The sequence below is a fragment of the Ailuropoda melanoleuca genome, chromosome 9 (genome assembly GCF_002007445.2).
Source record: "Ailuropoda melanoleuca isolate Jingjing chromosome 9, ASM200744v2, whole genome shotgun sequence".
NCBI lineage: Eukaryota > Metazoa > Chordata > Mammalia > Carnivora > Ursidae > Ailuropoda > Ailuropoda melanoleuca.
The window spans coordinates 36,194,017-36,206,519 of NC_048226.1; the positions used below are offsets into that span (position 1 = coordinate 36,194,017).

The 12,503-nt window shown below is 36.3% G+C and overlaps 1 long non-coding RNA gene across 1 annotated transcript in view; it reads right to left on the reverse strand.

Annotated features, from left to right (window-relative positions):
* LOC109491008 overlaps positions 1-10,564 on the reverse strand; it is a 51,529-nt gene extending 40,965 nt beyond the window's left edge. Inside the window, exons 1-2 of the long non-coding RNA XR_002144386.1 lie at positions 10,406-10,564; positions 4,352-4,449 (exon numbers count right to left, since the gene is read on the reverse strand). This is a non-coding gene — a long non-coding RNA (uncharacterized LOC109491008). The remainder of the gene's footprint in view (positions 1-4,351; positions 4,450-10,405) is intronic.
* Between the last annotated feature and the right edge of the window lie 1,939 nt (positions 10,565-12,503).

The window sequence follows — 12,503 nt, forward strand, 5'->3', positions numbered from 1 at the left end:
TCAGTATTACTCTTCAGCTTGTTCATACCTCTAATGTCTGAAGGAGATCCACATTCTCCATGACTTCGAAAGAGCCACCCACTGCTTTCCCAATCCCTCTGCCCTAGAATGGTCTCTATGCTGAGAAAGGAGAGGGAATGAGGATAGGCACAAATGTCCTTGAACCATTTGAAACAAGCCTAGAATAGCCTTTAGATAAACCCCCTATTGTGAGTCGTATCATCCTGACAGGTACCCTGAAATATCACCATAAATTCAATTATGACTTATATTACTACTAATTTTAGGAAGTACATTTGTAGTTCTTTGAAAGGAAAAAAATATTTTTCGTTTTGGAATCATCCACAAGTTACCAGTAGTTTTCTGAATAGATAATTATAACAATAACAACACTATGTTTCCTGAGTGCTTATTATATGGCAGGAGCTATTTTAAGTGCTTCGCAGGTTTTACATGTAAACAAATACTCATGAGAAGGGTTCTGCTATTCTCATCACTAATTCCCGCTTAGTGAAAGGTATAGGTAGGATTTACCATCAGGCCATCTACTGCAGGATTACTTGTTCTAAATATTGAAATAAATTTTAATTGGTCAATGATACATCTAGAAAGATTCCTCACAAAACAGCTGCAAATAAGCCATCCAGAAAAGATGGTCATAATCTTTTACTGGAAAGTTTTAAGAATAGAAAATATTATTACTTCCCATGATAAGTACAGCCTAATATTTGCACTATTATTATAAATGAAGTTTCATTTTATATATTAAATTTAGTGGTTCTCAACCAGGAAAGATTTTATCTCCTGGGGACATGCAACAATGTTGTCAAAATCAAGGGTTGCTGCTAGCATCTAGTGGGTTGAGACCAGGGACAGTGCTAAACATTTTACATAGCACTGGACAGTGTCCACAAAAAAGAATTACCCAGATTGAAATGTCAATAGTGCTGAGGTTGAGAAATCATGATGTAATTTAAAACTGTTCTCTTTGCATTATTCTTAAAATGAGAGAATTAATTTCAGTAAGTACTTACTGGTTTCTCTCTTTCTACATTTAGATTATCACATGCCTTCAGGACTCCATTCACCAAATTATATCCTGAATTGACATTTATCACTGAACCGTAGGTCAAGCCATCATTTCTGCTTCCATTCTTGTTCCTCCTACATTTCATCAGTAGCAGTGTAACTTCTCTAAAGCCTATTAGATAATGACCTTCTGTTCTACATCCACCAGTGATTTCTTTTATGGTATAAAATCAAACCCAAGGGTGCCTGGGTGGCTCAGTTGGTTGAGCGTCTGCCTTCAGCTCAGGCCATGATCTTGGGGTCCTGGAATCGAGCCCTGCATCAGGCTCCCTGCCAGGTGGGGAGTCTCCTTGTCCCTCTCCCTCTGCCCTTATCTCCCTCTGCTTGTGCTCACTCTTTTTCTCAAATAAATAAAATCTTTTAAAAAAATCAAACCCAAACTGCAAACTATGACCTGCAATATGCCATAGGATTTGGCTGCTACCTAAGTTCAGCTCTTATTACCCAAGATGCTTAATTTTCACTATTTTCCAGGTACTGGTCTTTTCACTGTCCCATGGATATGCCAAGTTCATGCCATTTCAGGACTCTGTACTTGGATTTCCTCTGACAAGAATGTTCTTTCTCTTGAGTTTGACATGGACTTTCTTCATTTTTTAGGATCTAGCTCAAATGAAAGTTTCTCTAAAAGGCCTTATCCCTGACCCATGATTGACTTGCCTCCTAATATTTATCATTTTCTGAAATGATCTTGTCTTTATGTATCAGTGTTCCATGTTAATTATAAAAGTGTAAGCCTCATGAGGAAAGGACTTTGTCTTACAAAGTCTATTGCATTCCTCATGTCTAGAACAATGTCTGACATGTAATAGTCCATTAATAAATATTTGTTGAATAATGAATTACTGAAAGAATGAATAAAATCTAAAGACTAGGGACTTGCTTAATGCTATGGATGCAACAAAGTAAACACTGTATCGATCCTCCAGTCTTCGAACAGGGTCACTTTCTATTCAAGGAAGTAAAGTATAAAATGAAACATAAAGAACAGGAATGAGTTATCCAGGTGGACAGCAAGGAAAAGAGCTTTCAGTGTAAAGGAACTATAAAACACCGAGGCTCAGGGTTAGAGGCAGCTGAGCCAGTGGTAGGAGCAGCACGGTTGTTCTGGAGACAGGCATGGAGGAACCAGAATTGAGGCTGGGTGGTAGAAAGGCACATCACAAGGACCTTAAAGATATTAAGAATGTGGACTTTATCATGAGTGACTGGAGGGTTTTAAATCAGTACGTAATGCTATCATATTACACAGTGATCAAAGCATGGAACCTGAATTAATCAAGGCTGCAACTAAACCACATTTGCATAAGCAGTAAGATCATAATTTGGGTAAATAGAGAGTTGGTGATGAATGGAGGGTTCATACTACTGTTTATAATCCAACATTCAGGACTGAATTTAATTTTCTCATTCACTGGGTGAATGACAAAATGGCTCAGTGCCAGTCAAATCCTGAGTCAAATGACACTCTTCTGCAATATATTAAACATTTCACAGATTGCAGAAGACATGTTTTTGACTAGTGAAATCACTTCAGTTGTGAACCCTTCCAGAATTTTCCATTTTTAATAAATTGATTTAATTTTTCTCTTCTATTCATGTGCAGATCTGCTAAATTATATTTCACAAAAAGTAAAGTGGCCAGATTCAATCAGACCATTCATTCATACCAGCCAGGGCTCTCAGTAATTACTTTTTATCTGAGATAATTTTAATTTGCCTTCCATTTACATAATGAAATCATTTTGTATCACTCTACCAAGAGCTCAGGAGAAATATTTTAGGATACCAATATTGCGTTTATTTCATTTGTTTAACAATATTTATGTATATCCTACTATGTGCAGGGTGATCTTGCTGTAGTCACATTAAGCAGAAGATCATGATTATTTGTGAAGCACAAATATAAACAGTAATTTGGCTATCTATGAAAAAATAATCCAGATAATTTAGGACCAGTGTTATTTTTGGGGGGGGAAATGCATAAATCAGATTGGACCACCTTCACAAAAATATTAATAAATAATTTTATTTTCAGTTTGTCATTTGTTAACCAAAATTAATGAAAAATTATTTATATATGTGAGTATGTTTTAAAAGGTGGCTTATACTGAATCCAGGAATTCCTGTAGCTGTAACTGTTTTGTAATTAGAAAATGAATCTTACTTACTTTTGTATTCTCTTTATCTAGCACAGTGTTGGACACAGAGTAAATGCAAAATATATTTTTGTTTAATGGAACAGAGTAGAAATAACTGTCTTTTTTTCCCCCTGAAAAGCATTTAGTTGTTAAATTTGACTGCTGGGCAATTTATTTAAAGGTCTATGAAATCTCATATTGAAAACCGACTCCCCATTAATTATGTTCTAACTCTAGTTAGCAACATTTGGTACTTACAAAATCAAGGTTACTGTCATTTTTTCCCCTTTCATATGTATGCTATTCAATCGCTTTTATCACACGGACACCTGTGATTCCCCAAAGGTGAGCTTTTGTAAAAACATTAATGCCTTGCTTGTACATAAATAATTTATATTCATATTTGTTCCACCTATCAATTTTACTGACATTGAAATATGGACAATTTAAGGCATATCATTATTAATATTAAAGCAATGTGAAACTAAGATAGGAGTTTGTTTTGCATTAATGAAGCCCTTATGCAAACTATTTTTCCACTGTCAAATTAGTAATGTAGAAATGTAAATATCATTCTCCAAGGGTTCATGAACTTGAATACATGGTAACATCAGGATTTTAATTACTGATTAAAAAAAAAAAAACCTTTTGCTGAAACTATACACTTAATAAAGTTTTAAACCCTGAAGTAAAATTTAAATTTTAGATTAAACAGATGTCAGAAATAAATCAGTCAAACTGAAAGAGAACAAAATAAATACATCTGGTGAATACATTTCAGTGGCTTCCTTATCTATTGTAGAATAAAATGCAAACCTTAGCCTTATACAATCTAACCCCTGCCACCTCTCTGACTGCATCTCTTTGTTTTCCCTTTATAAAGGACACTCCAACCACAGTGGCCTTCATTTTTTTTTTCAGTTGTATTAAGATATAACTGACAAATAGTAAGCATATACGCTTAAGACATTCAACTTGATATTCTGGTGTAGGTGTACATTGTGAAATAATCACCATAATCAAGCAAAGAACATATCCATCACCACACTGTTAGCATCTTCCCTCCCTCCCTCCCTCCCTTCCTTCCTTCCCTCCCTCCCTCCTGTGGCAAGAACACTTACCTCTTTCTGTTCTTCTAACACATGATGCTCATTTAGCTGTGGGCTTCTCTTGCTTGGTGAGGTGTTTATTTTGAGAGACAGCAAACACAGAAGAAGCTCTGAAAATAGAGAGGTTACCCTTCTGTAACATTAGAAAGGGGAGCCTGAACCAGGAAGAGAGCTACTACCAGAGAAAATTTTTTACTTGAGAAAGTCATGTGCATGCAGAGCAACCCCCTACCCAACTTCAGAAACCCCAAACTCCTATCCCTTTTCTTAGCTCAAGATGGTATATAACCTCAATAGTCTCAATTCTCTGGGTATCTTTTGAGTTTTACATCTTTGTGGGACTGCCATATAAACAAACATGCGTAATTAAACTTGGGTTTTTTCCTCCTGTTAATTTGTCTTTTATTACAGGTGTGGGGGGGGGCACTCAGCCAAGAACCTAGAAATATAGAGGGAAAGTTATTTTTCTCCTCTACACTTTCTTTACAGACTTCCAAGATGCATACAAGAACTGGAAAACATAAATTCCATAACTATCATTAAAATAATAAAATGGCATTAGGAAGGAAATTTTTTTCTAGCCAAAAATAATTCATTCACACACACAGAGGGATGGAGGGAGAGAGAGAGAGATACTGATAAGGGAGGGAGGAAGGAAGGGGATCCCAAATTCAAAGAGCTCACAATGAGGTAAACAATTTTCCTTATATTTCATCTGTAGAATATTGAATTGTATTTCAGACATTTTGGTCCCTCAAAAAACACTGACAGCACCTTACTGGGATGGCCTTTATTTGCTAATACTGTTTATCCTACACTTTCCCTAAGCACAACCTCTGTGAAACAGCATATAGGATTCTACACTTAAAAGGTCTGTTTCCATCCTGTCTGTTCTCTTAGTCTCTCATGCTGATACACCAGTGTGTCTGCACTTGTTGTCAGGGTGAAGATGTGTGCAACGTGTATCCTCTGGTATTGCAGTTCAAGAGACCATGGTGCTGAATAGGAAATCAATTTTCATACTTCAAGTCCTAGAATTTATTAGTGGTATTGTTGAAGAAGATGGTTATAAAATTTTCATTTAATTCTAATCAGCATCCTTTAAAGAATACAACCACACATAAATTATAATGGATGAAAAAGGAAAGACAATTGCAAAAAAAAAAAAAAATGCTGTTTCTCCATTCACCCTGACAGAAGTAGAACTTGGTGGTTAATTTCCTTCGGGTTTTTAGTTTGTTTGTTTTCCACTCTTTTACGACTAATTAATTTTTTTGTATACTGGACTCTCATTTAATGGTTCAATAAATAAAATACACTTGTATTTTTTGTTGCATAATAAAGTACTCCAGTAAGTAAAATAATTTTCTGAAGTTAATATACTCACAGGCTCCCAAAACAATTCAAATATCTCACATTTTCAACTAATACTATTAATAAAATTATATTGTAAATTCTCTCTATAAACTTGTAGCCTAGCCCCAAAATGAGCTTTAACCCACTGAATGAGTCTTCTTGATAACACATGCATTTTTTAAGAGTATGAACTTTCAGTTATAAGATGAATAAGGTCTGAGGATTAAAAGTATAACATGGGGATTATAACTGATAACAATGTATCATATAACTGATAAGAGAGTAGAAATGCTACTGCTAAGAAAGTAGAATTTAAACGTTCTCACAGAAGAGGAGTAAATATGAAAAGTGATGAATGTGTTAATTCATGGGGGAATCCTTTCACAATGTATATGTATATCAAATCATCACATTGAATTCATATCTTACAATTTTGTTTGCCAATTATATCTCAATAAAACTGTTTAAAAAGTTTTAAAAAGATTATATAACTGCAAAAAAATTTAACTCAGATTTAAAATATTTAACAAAACAAAATTATTAAAATTATAGATATTCCACATAGCTTCTCAAAGCCTTACGAAATCTGAAATATGTCAGGTCATGATTATCAAAATTAATATATTTATTTTCTCCAAAATAATTTTGTAGAATTTCAGTTATTAAACCTTTCTTGGTATGGCAATTAATGGCTTTGTTTAAACACAAAGAAAAGGTCATAAATTAATGATCTGGAGATATATTATAGCAGTTGGCCCAAATAACCCAGGTAATAATCATACTATAACAGAAAATTCATTGAAAACATATTTGAAACAACTTTTTGTCACTATATACATTTTCCAATTAAATCTAACATTTTCTTTCATTCTAGCTGCAAGTTTTTAAGTAGAGATAATAACAGTCACTTTGCAAGGCTATTATGATAATTAGAAATACTACATGAAATATGTATTCCAGAGTGTTCAATAGATGTCTGCTGTTTTTATTTGCGTACCCAATTTTTTTCCCATGCACTTTCTTTTATCATTTGTTTCCAAAGAGGAGAATGATCAAAGTAAGGATTGGTACTATTGTGCCTCCATCATAATGATGATGTGGAGATCCTGGGGAGCCTGGGTGGCTCAGTCAGTTGAGCGTCTGCCTTTGGCTCAGGTCACAATCCCAGAGTCCTGGGATCAAGCCCAGCATTAGGCTCCCTGTTTAGTGGGGAGTCTGCTTCTCCTTCTGTGCTACCCCCCACTGTCCCTGCTTGTGTGCATACGTGAGCACTTTCTCTCTCAAATAAATAAATAAAATCTTAAAAAAAAAAGAATTATGTGCAGATCAAAGGAAGTGATTATGGAAGTAAAAGTGTTTTAAACTACACGGTTTGTGTAGACACACTGGCAGAGACATCTTAACGACATGAGTAGGGAGGTTATTGCTGTTACCATAAAGTGACAAGCCAGAGAAGACATCAGCTGGACCAGGCAAAGCAAGGCTGCAGTAGTTTTTAGCTTTTGATTCAGAAACTGGATCTTCTCCTAAGATGATCAACCAAGTAGGAGAACTCACAAAAGCATAAGACGATGATGTAGGAATCAGGTTACCTAATTACTTACATTTATAATTAGAACTAAATAGAGCAAAGGATTCAGAGAATTTCCATCTTCTTGCTACCTATTCTTACCTGTAGAAAACATTATAAAGAATCTGAAATATGAATACATATGGGAAGACCTCAAAATGGCTTGTGTTACCAAGATCAACCTTTTAAATTATTTGTGCAGATGGCTAACTTATCCATTGTTTTTGACTTCTCCTACTTGCACTCTCAAAATTAAGAAAATGCCTTACTATCTTTCTCAAATACTGCTTATCCTCAATAACTAAGAAATGCCAAGGAGTGGTTTACCTTTAAGAATCATAGTAAATGCTAGTCAGTGTGTGTGTGTGTGTGTGTGTGTGTGTGTGTGTGTGTGTGTGTGTGTGTGGTTTGTTTGGGGGGAAAAGAAAGTAGCAAGGGAGTGGGAAATAAAGAAATGGAAGAAAATCAGCTTGAATAGCAAACAAATGTCCTTAATGACACATAGGCTCACGTTCAGTGCCACTTAACTCTGGAATTACAGTATGTCATATTTTATACCCTCCATTCTAAAGCAGGAAACTATATTTCAAAATTGGTATTTTCTCTCTTTTAAAGAAATTATTTTCCCATCTCTATTTAGAAGTACTATTTTCAAATGTATTTTTCTTTCTTGTCCATAGGACTTTAGAACTTTTCTTTTTATTACATGCTCAAACTTTTCTCTTCTTCATTATAGTCAAATAAATTTTCTTCACATTTAAAGTCCTTCTTCCTATGCTTATTTCTATATTCTCATTTTCACCTATTTCCAATTTCAGGTATCTTTCTAATTTTACCTTGTCTCTGGGACTCTTACCTTATTTCACAGCCTGGATTATATCCTTATTTCCATCACCAAGTTAGTGATTTCATTTAACTCCTTTTTTTAAGGATAGTGTAAATGAACCATCCCTTTGTCTACCAGTATCTTCAACACTCAGAATATACAGAACATCCAACCTGGCCTCCCCAAAAAAGCCCAGGAAAGTCATCAAGATGCCATCAGTGGCATTCCCTGAAGCAGGAACTATTATTCTCCTCATCTATCCCCAAAAACGTAAAGGTATATGAAATCAGGCAGATAACTATTGCTCCCAGAATGTTTATCTTTACATGGGCTAAAAAAGCAAATACTCTTCTTAGACTAAACTGAATATCCATTTTATTCATAGAAAAAGCATTTGAAAAATAACACTAATTCTCTAAGATAGTGCATTATTACACTGCTTTAAATGATCCCCAAGGGGGGGGTCTGAAAATTTAATTGGATTCCCTGCAGTTATAAAATTATATCAGGAAGCAACTTAATAAACAAGATATTTTGCCCTTTGGAAGACCAAAGACATTGAATAACTTTCCTTATTTACTCACATGCCTATATCCATTTGAGGAATGCCAACACAGAACAATATTTGCAATTTCCCTGTTTATAGCATTGTCTACTCATGAAATTTTAAGCAAAGGAATGGGTTAACTACTCAGCAATATTGAGCTCTTCCTGAATCCTAAAATGAATAATGCCTTAAAGCATGATTTCTTCATTTCGTATGGCAGATTATTCAAATTAAGATGTTTTTGAGAGTAACTTGGAAAGGTTATGCGAACCCATTGCTGTGCTTTTCTCATATTCTATTTCAGCTTATAAAGGTAATTAGTCCCAGATAGAGGAAACATTCATCTTTTCCAGAGAAACATCTCTTTTCCTAGCTGGGACCCTCTTAGAGAACAGGTCAGCCATGCTGCGGCTTCGCCAGCGACACCCAAGTGGGTAAATTCAATTCAGGCTTGTCTTGGGAGGCCTACTGAAGCCCTTCCTGGCTTTACCAGAGAGCCCTGTACTTTGTGGCTTTGCGATATTACTGTGGCTCATTAATAAAACTGGGAAGCTGGCTTCTCATTTGGCCACAAAATTCTTCGCTTGTAAGTGACCAGACCGTGCAATGGTCAACAGATGGTCATATGGCAGGTGAAAGCTCTTGTACTTCCGGTACAGACAGAGCTGGGTTGAATTCCCAATTCAGGGACTACCTAACTGTGATAAACTGAGAAGTTTAAGCCCACTAAGCCCTGGTTTCTTAATTTTAAGTTAGGGTAATTTAACTGTAACAATTGTTTGAAAATTACAGATAAATAGTGCCTAGGATAATGCCTTATAAACAATACATACAGAATTTGATAAAAGCAGCTGATTAAGTGTGAATAAAAATTAGTGTTCTTAATGGTTTGTGATAATTTACCACATTCATCATTTACCATATTCATTAGGACTTAATAGGGAAGAAGAGTCATAAACAAAAATTTATTTGGAATAAGAAAATAAAATTTCCAAATCATGAAATAAATCCTGGCTCCAAATGAAATCTCCAACTACTAAAGATGGAAATAGTCTAAATGTCTAAAAATAAAAATTACAGGTTTTGTACATCAAAGATAAAAAGATAAAACTTACTATTGTGAAAGGCACTTGTAATGTTCCAAAGTAACTCAGAGGCAATTTGGCATTCCATTTGGAAAAAAACATTAAAGTATAGCAAACAGACATCACATTTTTTTCTAGTACCAAACCACTGCAAAAAGTCTATATAGCTCTGGGGAATCTGGGTGACTCAGTCAGTTAAACTGAATTCTTGATTTCAGCTCAGGTCCTGATCTCAGGGTCCTGGGATGAAGCCAGGCACTAGGCTCTGCGCTCAGCCAGAAGTCTACTCCAGATTCTCTCTCCGTCTTCCTGTCCCCCGCCCCACCCCCACCCCCCTTGAGCTCTGTCTCTCTCAAAAATAAATAAATAAATCTTTTTAAAAAGTCTATATAATTCATAGAGGATACGTAGGAAAAAATGAATTAATTTCAGAATTCTGTGCTAGCAGGTTATAATTTCTTCCATTAAATAATACGGTACATGAGTTAAATATACCAACGACCAACAGTGTAGCCTTTGAGAGAGTTTTTGAAAAGTGATCTTCGTTTCTATAAAGAAAATCATTATTTTCACCAGCTATTTACCCAGGCAACAGAAAGCTTAAGCAGCGCGATTTACTTTTTCCTCACGCGCACTATTTTCAGTCCGGTTCAGAAAGCACCCCCAACTAGCTCAGGCGCACCTGGAATTCCAAGCGACCTCAGTAGGCCAGCAAGGGCACTTCCCGAGGAACCCCGGGCCTCCAGAACCAGTCTGTGACTTCGAGGGTCCTCTCAAGACGACGAGCGTATCCAACACGCACCCACCGGAGCCCTCAGCCAAGCTACGCCCTTGGCGAAGCTCTTCTCGCGATGTCGGAGGAGGTCCTCGGGAAGATGTGCCTGCCACGTGACCACCGGTTGCCCGGAGAACACGCACAGGCTCCTCCCCCTCTCCCCTGGCCCTGAAACCTCTCCACACCTGGAGCTGCTTTAGGGAGCCAGCCGTGAGAGAGCCGTATGTTGTTGGACTGTACACACTTGTTCCACGTTAACCCCGGGAAAGTCTCTGTCTAAATAAGAGTTAGGCCGGCCGGCAGGCGTGGACATCTACTGGACCTGTGGCCGTGCAAAACAAGTCTTGTAAGTTCCTTTGCTTGTGAAACCTGCCACGTGCCAATCTGGAGTGACCTGCCTCTTTCTTCAGGCTCTCCTTGCCCTCCGCGTACTGGGTTTGAATTTCACCTAGGGAATCTCCCAAGGTTGCAAATCAACATGTATTGTATTTGATATCATATACACATTTGATACATATATACACATTTGATATCAAATACACATATTTGTTATATTGTTGTCTCATTCCAAGTGGAGAAACTTGGAGCTTGAAGAGGTTAACTCACCTGCCCAAGGTGAGGGATTGACGTAGCAGGGCTAGAATATAGATCCAGATCAGTCTGTCTCCTGAGCACCCACTCTTGGCCACCTGGACAGGTACTGTTTCCATCACTAAGGACCGTGGGTCACTGGAACACCGCCTTCCACTCCAACGAATGACTTGGCCTCAACTTCTTGAAAGACCGCACAGCAGGTTTGCATGAGGGTATTTAGAGTGAAAGTTTAGATTGCTGATTTGATAAGTTTATTTTTTCGAATATAACCTTTACTGTGATATTTTTCTAAGTGCTTGTTCATTTGCATCCTACAAATTTCGAAATGTTGTATTTTCATTTTCAATTAAAAATATTTTGTAATTTTCTGAGTGCCCATTCAGTGCTCAAGAAGTCTGTTTTGAAAATCCTTTACTTCATTAGATTGTCTTGTTGTAGGAAATGGGTGAGCTGTGTAAGTGTGGGTGTATTTCTGGGAACTCTATTAATAGTTTCATTGACCTATTCTTTATCGTTAGGCTGGCACCACATATTCTTGTTTATTTTTATATTTATCGTAGGCTTAAAATTTGATAATGTAGTCCTCTAACATTTTTGTTTCTAAAGAAAAAAGTTATTTAGAATATTCTAGGTTGTTTGCATTTCCTTATAAATTTTAAACTCAGTTAATCAATTCTTAGCAGAAAAAGAATGTGGAGGAGGAGAAAGTAAAAGAAAAGAAGCCAAAGACTTCCTGGGATTTTATTGAGTTTATATAGCAGTTTGGAGAAAACTGACATAGTAATGCTGTCTTTTAATGCACAAATATGATCTCTTTCTCTATATTTAGGTCTTCTTTAATTTCCCATACCAATATTTTGTACTTTTCAATATATAGACTTATATGATCTCTTAAATTTTTAATTATTTTTATGCTGCTGATGTTTTTATGAATCATTTTTCTTAAATTTTGTTTTCTAAAACTTTGCTACTGACAAAGATTCTCTCCTTGACCAAATGCTACTCAGCCTCCCCTGAACTTTTCAACTAGGCCTTCACATTTAGACTTCTGTGTTCATGTCTACATTGTCCAGTTTGGGTAGGAATCCTGCTAAGTTAGTATAGCTAGAATCCACCATCTTTCCTATCTGATTCTCTTGATACCTGCTCAAGTTCCTCATCCTCCACCATCCCCCAGGTGACATCTCAGCTCCTGGCTTGCCTTCTGCAACAGTCATGTGAAGTCCGTATAGCCAAAATCCCCCCTAACCAGTGCGTTAACAAGTGTCACTGAATAACTTTTTCTTTAACAGTTAGAATGAGTATTTTTTCCTGAATACTGCTAGTATTTAGGAAACATCGTTGATATATATATATATATATGGAATTTATTTCTAATATTCTGTTAAAGGTATATGTGCCTGTGTTTATG